We start from the raw sequence: 8,384 nt of genomic DNA on the forward strand, positions 1-8,384 counted from the left end.
CGCATGTACCCCCATATGCTATCCTGCAACACCTCTTACGTACCACACGCTTTGCAACCCCCCGCAAGGCAGGCAAGCCTCACGCTGCTCCCTGCACAGCCTCATCCCCACCCAGGCACTACCAGTCCTAGCATGCCCCGCGCTAGCCCCCCCTCCGGACTACAGCTCCCAGCGTGCCTTGCGACTCGAGGCCTACTCAGCCTTTCAGCGGGCGGCGCCTGCGGGTCGGCGGCGCATGCGCACGGCGCGCAGTGCTTGTGTCGCTGCCGGGGAGACGAATAAAGTTTGTTTTTAAAAAGCGACAGAAGAGCGAGCCGGAGCCGCGAGCGCGCGGGGGCGGCGGTGGGGCCGGCGCGGGCTGCGCTGCAGTGAGTACCGGGCCCCTCCGGGGGGGGCAGATCCCCCAAATGGAGGGGGGCAGGTTGTAGCCATGTGGGTCTGGGACGTGGGCGGGCCAGGCTCTTGGGGGAAATCCCATCGCTTTTATGAGGCGGACTGTCCACCCTCTGGGACACGCCTTGCATTTTGACGTCGTGGGCGCCGAGCCCCTGGCAGTGGCACATACGCAACTCTTGGTCCTTCCCAAAAGCGGGGCGCTGAGGGGTGCCCCCACGTGAGCTGTGCCGGGGTGCTAGGTTGGGGTTGGTGGGCGCCTGCCGCAGGGGCTCGGTCCCCCTTGGTTCGGGAGGGTTTGGATAGGGAGGGAGCGGGGGGTTGGGCGTAACGGTGTTTCTCCACCTGTGAGCTGGGACCCGAAAGTGGGTCGCAAGAATATATGAAAGGGTTGCGGACAAATTTTGAAAGTCAAACTTTACAAGAATATGCGAAAGGGTTGTGGATAAACTTTAAGAAGTCAAACTTCACAAGAATATATGAAAAGGTTGCGGACAAACTTTAAAAAACTTTGAAACCTCAAAACTTTAAAGGTGAAAAAGGTGGGGAACTGGGTTTTCCTTTGCAGGCTGGCGAGGGGTGCTTGGGGCTCCCCGTGACCCTACTCCTCTCCCTCGCCACACACACTGGAGGCCTGGGGGCGGGAGGCATGTTTCTAATGATGTTTAGCAATGGGTCCTGGTACAAAAAAGGTTGAGAGCCACTGGGCTAGAAGACCTCTGGAGCTCCCTCCCAGCCCAGCGTCTCTGGTTTTACGATTGAGTTGAAACGGGTGGTTCTGCTGAGATCAAGGCAGTGGTAGAGAAAAGCTGTGGTTGTCACTTGTATTATACATGAAGTTGTCCCTAATCGTTGTGGTTGGTATAAAGCCATTTATTTAACAGATGCTTTTCAGTTCCAAGTGAGCTGGGGGCTTCAGGAGTTACTGGCTTTATTAGGTTTTGACAACAGTATTGTGAGGATGACTCTGTTGCTTATCCAAACCTACACTTGAGAGGAGAACTACTCATGTTGGCAACTTCTGATTATTTAGAGAAGTGGTTCCCAACCTTTTTAGACGGTGGACCAGCAGACTGGAACTGGCCAACTGCGGACCAGCGTACTGCAGACCAAAAGTGACCGGCGTACTGCGGACTGGCAGCCAATCCTCTTTTATACTTGGTATATCTCGGACTTCGTATAAAAAAAGGGTTGGCTGCCGGTTCTAAGTGTGCCAGTCCTAAGACTTCTGGACTTTCGGTCCGGCAGCCAACCCTTCGCACCCCAGTACCGGGCTGTAGCCCGGGGGTTTGGGAGCCTCTGGTTTAGAGCTTTCCAGGTGCGAGTCCTTTATGACAATGTAGCCTTTTCCAATAGGCTTTGCTTGCCTTAGAATAATTTTTAATTTATGAAACAGTAGATAGATATAACTTTTTTTAACTGATTTAAAACGGGAGGGGAATGTGCTGCTCCAGAACCCACCTCATCTGTTAAGTCCCCATGGTCTGTAGCAATAAAAGTTACAACTCAAATGCTGTATCTTTCATTTTAAATAAAATGGTGTCAAAGTTGCAATAGTTCTGTTGCATATGAAGACCTACAGGACCATACATGTGTAATGGTAACAATTTATGTGTCCAGTTGTTGTTACATTTTTCTATAGATTGACAGAGCTCACCTTAAACGTCTTTTTAATTGGAGAGAGACATTTCTGTTCTTTCTCTCGTTCTCCTCATAATGAAATATGTTATGTTAGAAAACAGTCAGATTTGTACATACAGCTTTGGCCACACAGGTGACAGGAATATGTTTGTACCATTAAGTCACAAAGCATGAAACTGCTGGATTTATCTCCTTCCCTTTTATAGGCTTAAGCTGTGCTTTACCGTGACGAAGCACAAAGCTTCAAATCATTATTGTAGGACTAAAGATAAAATTGGTCTGAGGTGCTTTTCTTAAACTACCACACAACACCTAAGATATTCTACAGCAGTTACGAGTTGAAAGCTTATTACTGTGTCTCTCAGTTGATTTTCCCTACTTCATAACATCCCCTACCCCTGCTCCATTGTTTTGAAATGTTTTTAACTGTCTCTAGAGAAAATGTTAAACAAGGTTTGGGGATTTTTTCTTTCAGCTCTACCACTGTTCTTATGAGTCTGTCACACAGGGCAAATTCTAAGGAAATAATCCTAAAATCTAGTTATTTTAAAAGAACGAACTTCAAAATAGCTGTAGGTGCTCATTCCACCTGCTTCTGTGTATGTGTGCCAATTCTTATGGCTCTGCAACCAAACCATTTCCAGTTTTTGGAAACATCTTGCTCCCCTGTTGAGAGAGATTCATGTACCATGAAAAAACTGACTTGGAATATACAAGTATGTGAAATGCTTGTCAGAGTCCTAAAATTGGAAAATATAAACTTTTTCTTAAACTCCTCCAGTGTTATGTCACTGTACCAATACTAGTTTAAAAATGGACAGTGACTAACAACCAAAAAAAGGTATCTACTTCTTAGCAGCATCTTGGTGTGTGAGCAATTGGCCGGGGGGAAGAGTCCTCTGAGAAACAGATTGAGATCATGCACTGAGTCTTCACTTTGTGCAGTTACTATACCATGTCTATCAGTATTGAACTAACGGTTGACCTGGCATTAGGAGGTTGTTTGGGATTAAGCAAAACTGTTTATGGACCACTTGTAATTCACTTGCTGTTGTTGAAGATTGCTGTATTATTTTGCAAGCATAGGGATGTTTGAATAAGGAAATTTTTTACTCGGTTACATCATTTGTGAAGAATAATTGTCCTATTAAAACGTTGTTTCCTGTTATAAATTAGGATTTTATTCTGTTGCAGTTGTGGTGTTATCTCCAGTTCACAATTATCAGCATAAATTCTGTGAAGAAGGGGAAGTTGCAAATTAATAAGACCTAATGGTATGTAGGTGGGTATGTAGCAGTGGATTAACAAGTATATGTGATGCCATAGATAAAAATGTTTAACATGGGGAAAAATTGCTGCTTTATCAAATAAAGGCATTTTGGATGACAAATAAGCTTTATTGTAGGTTTTTCTTTGTGTAATAAAAGGAAAGTTTTGATGTCCCTATCAAGCCATGGGGGGGAAAAGTTTGATTGGGAGTGTTTTTGTTTGTTTTCTTTTTAACTGCCCAGGCTTAACAATTAATTGGAGAAAGAGAGATTGAAAAGAAGATGGAAAATTATGTGGGACATGCTCAAGTACAGGGTAAAGGCTATGGTTTCCCTTAGTTCAAAAGGAAAGCCTATATCAACCAGAATAATAAGGTGGGGGGGACAGGGAAGTTTTTATAGATTGCTCATATAACAAAGATTCATGCAAATTTAGGACATTGCCTAAACATGCAGAAGGTCATTACATATGTGAAGTTTGGCAATAACCAGTAGTAGAGGCATATTGAAATTTGACACCTAAATGTATATATTCTAAACATTCCATGGATATCTCTAAAGCATTATTGCATGTTGCTGGAGCCTTGGTTTGCAAAACTTATAATGTATGAAATAGTAAACACAATTTCTTCAAAATAAAACAAAGTAGGAGCTTTTCAAAAGGTCAGTAAATCTTAAAACAAGGAAACTTTTCAAACAGGGAGACTTCTGAGCCTGTGGAAGTGTGTACTCTTTTTGATTCCAACAGTCTGTCAAAATAATGCTCTGATTGTCAGTGTTTGACTTTAATAGTGGCTTGTGATACAAGACAGTGTGTCTTTTCTGTAAAACTGTTTGTATGATGAATAATTAGCATAATATTAAAAAAAAAGGTTTCAGCAGATTTGGAGCCAAATAATTACTTGTACTCAGATATTTTACAGATGCATGAGAATACACAGCATAATTCAGGCTCTTTAGTGCCATGGATATAGTAGTTCATATGTGTCCCAGTTAGGATATGATTATTGTACAAAATGGAGTAAATAGTTAAAATGTAGTTATTAGGTTCCAAGGATGCTAACAGTACTCTGTACTTTAAGGTGCATATGTGGGCTTTTTTGTTGCATTAATTTCTGACATAGCATCTCTGGAAATAGATGTGGGTATCATTCCTTTCAAAATTGGCAGAATTTAGTTTTAAAATATATCAGCTTCCTAGTGACAGCTGTAGAATTCTAAAATGTTCATGTTATAATTGTAAACTTTAAAAGTTTATTTCATATGTAAACTGAAGTGCTGAGTAAACATTTCTGTATGTTTCTTCATCAAATTAGTTTTATAAGTGATGCCCTTTTTTTGTTTGTTTTGGAAAGAACTGCTACAAGAGGAATAGGAAAGGGGATACTTCAAACAATTTTTCTGACTTTTAGAGAGATCTCTAAAATTAGGGCCTTGAAGAACTTAAAAAAAAATATTTTACAGACTTAAGAAACTCTTGATATATGGTGAAAACTACCTGTTTCTGTAAATGTTTAAATATTAACTGATATACTGCTCTGTTTTACAAGTTAGACCTTCCTGTTAGTGCAAGGTAAAGCAACAGGACCTTTATTACTTTTAAAGTAAGGAAATTTGGTTCATTGTCTTAACACTAAGCACTGTTTTCTTCCTCAAGGGAGTTGCAGAAGCACCTAGAATGTGTAGGTGTTCTCTAGTCGTCGAGAGAGTATGGATTTAAGCTGTATAATGCGGCCCTTTTTAAAAGATGTTATTTGATGTGGGAATTCCCAGCCAGGTGTTCATTTATGGTGTTTAACGATTTAAGCAGTTTTCAGGGTAAACTTGATTGAAAAAAAACTGGAATAGTTTGAGAGTTTACATGGAGAACAAAGGTGATTCAGTGATTTCATTTGCTAGTCTGGAATTGGGAGAATATGGCAGAGCACTGATGATTAATTCATCAATTTTGAGATGATCAGATGGTGATGGGAGCAATATAAGCACACTGAATTGTGAGAGGGAGCTTCAGGCCATACAGACTGAGAGGTAAGGGACACTCTGGACAGGTGCCGTTACAGTTGGTGGGACAGCGGAGCGGGGAAAAGCACAAGAGCTGGAGGGAGGGTGGTGGTGATCGGGAAAGAGATGAATGAAGATTCGGAAAGAGTTGAATGAAGATTCAAACGATAGGGAAAAAGAAAGCACCAAATGTCAACTTTTTGATCCCCTGTAGTAGAATTGCCATTCTGTTCTAAAAAAGTGATGGGGTGTATATGTAATCTTTTAGAAATGTTCACATCCACTTCTGAATACATGGGGAATAGTCTAAATTTTTCAGGTAACTGAAGTAATAAAGCGTCTAAAATATTTTGGACTCATTCAAAAATAGTGCTATGTGAATGTAAAGAAGTATTGCTTTTAACATACACTAAAAGCATGGTCTAGGGACTTTACAAATCACTTTGAGAATCAATAATTCATTCTTTTGACTGAACTGAAATTTAAGTTGCATTTGATTACCAAATATACACATACTTTGTTGCCAAGCCACTGATTCTCAACCAGAGGTGGCCTGGGGTGCCTTGAGATCCTTTCAAGGGTGCTGTAGGGTGCCACACAATGTTAGTACTGTTCAGTATGCAAACCCGATTCACAAGATTAACCCAGAGATTTCAAATAGGAACATGTGGCCATGTCTACACGAGACGCTGACTGTGCAGAAACCGAAGTTAACGGTTTGCTGAACAGCTTTTAGGTGATGCTGACTGTGCAGTAGCTCGTTACTACTGAGCAGTAGCATCGCATCAGGCTTTGTGCTACACAAAACTACTGCACAGTAGTAACGAACTTCCGCATCTCCTGCTGTGGTCTTTCTCAACTCTTTGCATCAGGAAAATAGATTTAATAGATTTCATAGACGTTAGGGCTGGAAGGGACCTTGGAAGATCATCGAGTCCAGCCCCCTGCCCAAAGGGCAGGAAGTCAACTGGGATTATAGGATCCCAGCAAGATAAGCATCCAATTTTTTTCTTGAAGGAGTTCAATGTAGGTGCTTGAACCACCTCTGATGGCAGAGACCTTGGGGTTTCGGACAGTAAAGAAGTTCTTCCTTATGTCCAGCCTGAAACGGTCTTGCAGTAGTTTATAACGGTTCAACTTCGTCATCCCTTGGGGCGCTCTGGTGAACAAATTTCCCCAGATACTGGTGGTCACCCCTGATAAACTTGTAGGTGGCCATCAGATCACCCCTGAGCCTGCGCCCCATAGCTCTCAGCCTGTCATTTTAAGGTCTGTTTTCCTGTTCTCTGATCGTGCATGTGGCTCTTCTCTGGACTCTCTCAAGCTTCTCCACATCCTTTTTGAATTGTGCAGCCCAAAACTGGATGCAGTACTCCAGCTAAAATAATACAGCAATTCTTATGTAGTCAAAAAACAAATGAAGATTTAAAAGCTGGCATTTTTTTGTGTGGTGGCTTGAGTCTAAAAAGTTTGAGAATGATTGGCCTGGGCTGTCCATGCCTATGTAGGATAGGTTTCAAATACCCACACTGTATGCTTAAGTCTTCAAGAAAATGTGATAGTAATTTGTCTTAAGTTTTCAGACAAGTGACAAAATGTTCCAACATTATATGCTAAACTGTTACTTGTCATATTTGTTCTAGGAATGAACAATGATGATTTAAAGTATAGTTTTAAGGATAGTCGGGTGCATTGCTTAGCAATTCTATGAGATTTATAGTAAACTGAATTTTCTCTCTGCCTCCAATTGATATGTTACTTTTTTTTTAATCCAGTGTAAATTTAACCTTTGCCTTTCAATACTGCATTCTGTAGCACCATCCCAGATTTTAATAGGGACATTTATGAGCTGTTATGTTTGTTAAACAATGCTTCTACTTATTGGCCTGTGAGGTCTCCTTTGAATAGGACCAAAAAAATTTACCCTACTTGTTCTTTTAAGACTTTTTCAAGCTAATTCAATTTAAACACGGATCACTTTGCCGTCATACTCTGTTTACACCTTGTTATAGACTATGTATTTATCTAATCAGTGTGGTATCAGACTAGTCTAGGGGAGCTCAGCGTTTTAGAGTGGTGGGCTGGGTGACTCTGTCTGCACTGCGGGCCACCACTCCCATCTGGTAGGAGAGAGAGAAAGATGGGAGGGGTGGCTGCCAATGTCAGAAGGAGGGATTGTTGGGAGAGAGGAAGAGTGGCATGGATTAGGCCAGGGAAGGGCACATGCCAGATGGAGCTGTTTGCTGCTGAGCCCCCATGCTGGGGCCAGGTCTGGCCTGTGGGCTGTCGGTTGAGCACCACTGGACTAAACAAAATATATGTATTATCTTCTGAGTGTTTCTGTCTTTTACTTTACACACAATGTTGCTTTTCTCATTGACACCTAAGAGAAGGAAATTGACTTGTGAATTTATGGGAGGTGAAAACAAGAGTGAAGGTGAAAACATGTTCACAAGAGTGTAGTTTGAAAAATATGGTTTTGATTTAAGGGAAGTGGGATACCTTTTCTCCAGCATGTGTTAAAAAGGGACTGGCATATGCTAATTAAGTGTGGACTGATCCAAATAACATGAGGGAGCCAGTCCTGTTTATTACTCACCCAAGACTTAAAGCTGTATTAATGCAGGTTCTGTTTGTTTCTCAGTGCTTTGGTATTTGAGGGTATCTGAGGTGATAGCAACATGATTTGACAAGGCAGCCAGAGCTTGGAGGAGACCCATGTTCTGTTGGAACAGCTGAGGTTCTGTCCCAGCTGGAGCTTTCTTAAATTAATTTGTGTCTCATCTGTATTAAAGGCAGGACTCGTAGTAGAGATGATATCTTTTATTAGACCAACAAGATTTTGGCAAAAAAAAATTCTTTAATTGCAAGCCTTCAGGCACAAACACCCTTCATCAGGCATTGGAGAAAAGATTGTAAAAGTTCTCCTGGGTAGAAATGAAAGCTCGTATTTGAAACTAGAGGTGGGTTAAGATATGTCCTAGGAAAAGGCCAACTTGGCTTGACCAACCTTTTTGGCAGGCATGCCACACATTATCCCTACCCCACATTCTTCCCCCCCGGCTCTTGAGTTCCACTTCA

The 8,384-nt window shown here is 41.8% G+C and overlaps 1 protein-coding gene across 4 annotated transcripts in view; it reads left to right on the forward strand.

Moving 5' to 3' along the window:
* Positions 1–215: 215 nt before the first annotated feature.
* PLEKHA1 (pleckstrin homology domain containing A1) overlaps positions 216–8,384 on the forward strand; it is a 64,422-nt gene continuing 56,253 nt past the window's right edge. For all 4 annotated transcript variants that reach the window (XM_006025123.3, XM_006025124.3, XM_006025122.3 and 1 more), the window contains exon 1: positions 216–368. The gene's annotated coding sequence lies outside the window, so the exon portion shown is untranslated. The remainder of the gene's footprint in view (positions 369–8,384) is intronic.

Source organism: Alligator sinensis, unplaced genomic scaffold (assembly GCF_000455745.1).
Source record: "Alligator sinensis unplaced genomic scaffold, ASM45574v1 scaffold28_1, whole genome shotgun sequence".
Taxonomy (NCBI): Eukaryota; Metazoa; Chordata; order Crocodylia; family Alligatoridae; genus Alligator; species Alligator sinensis.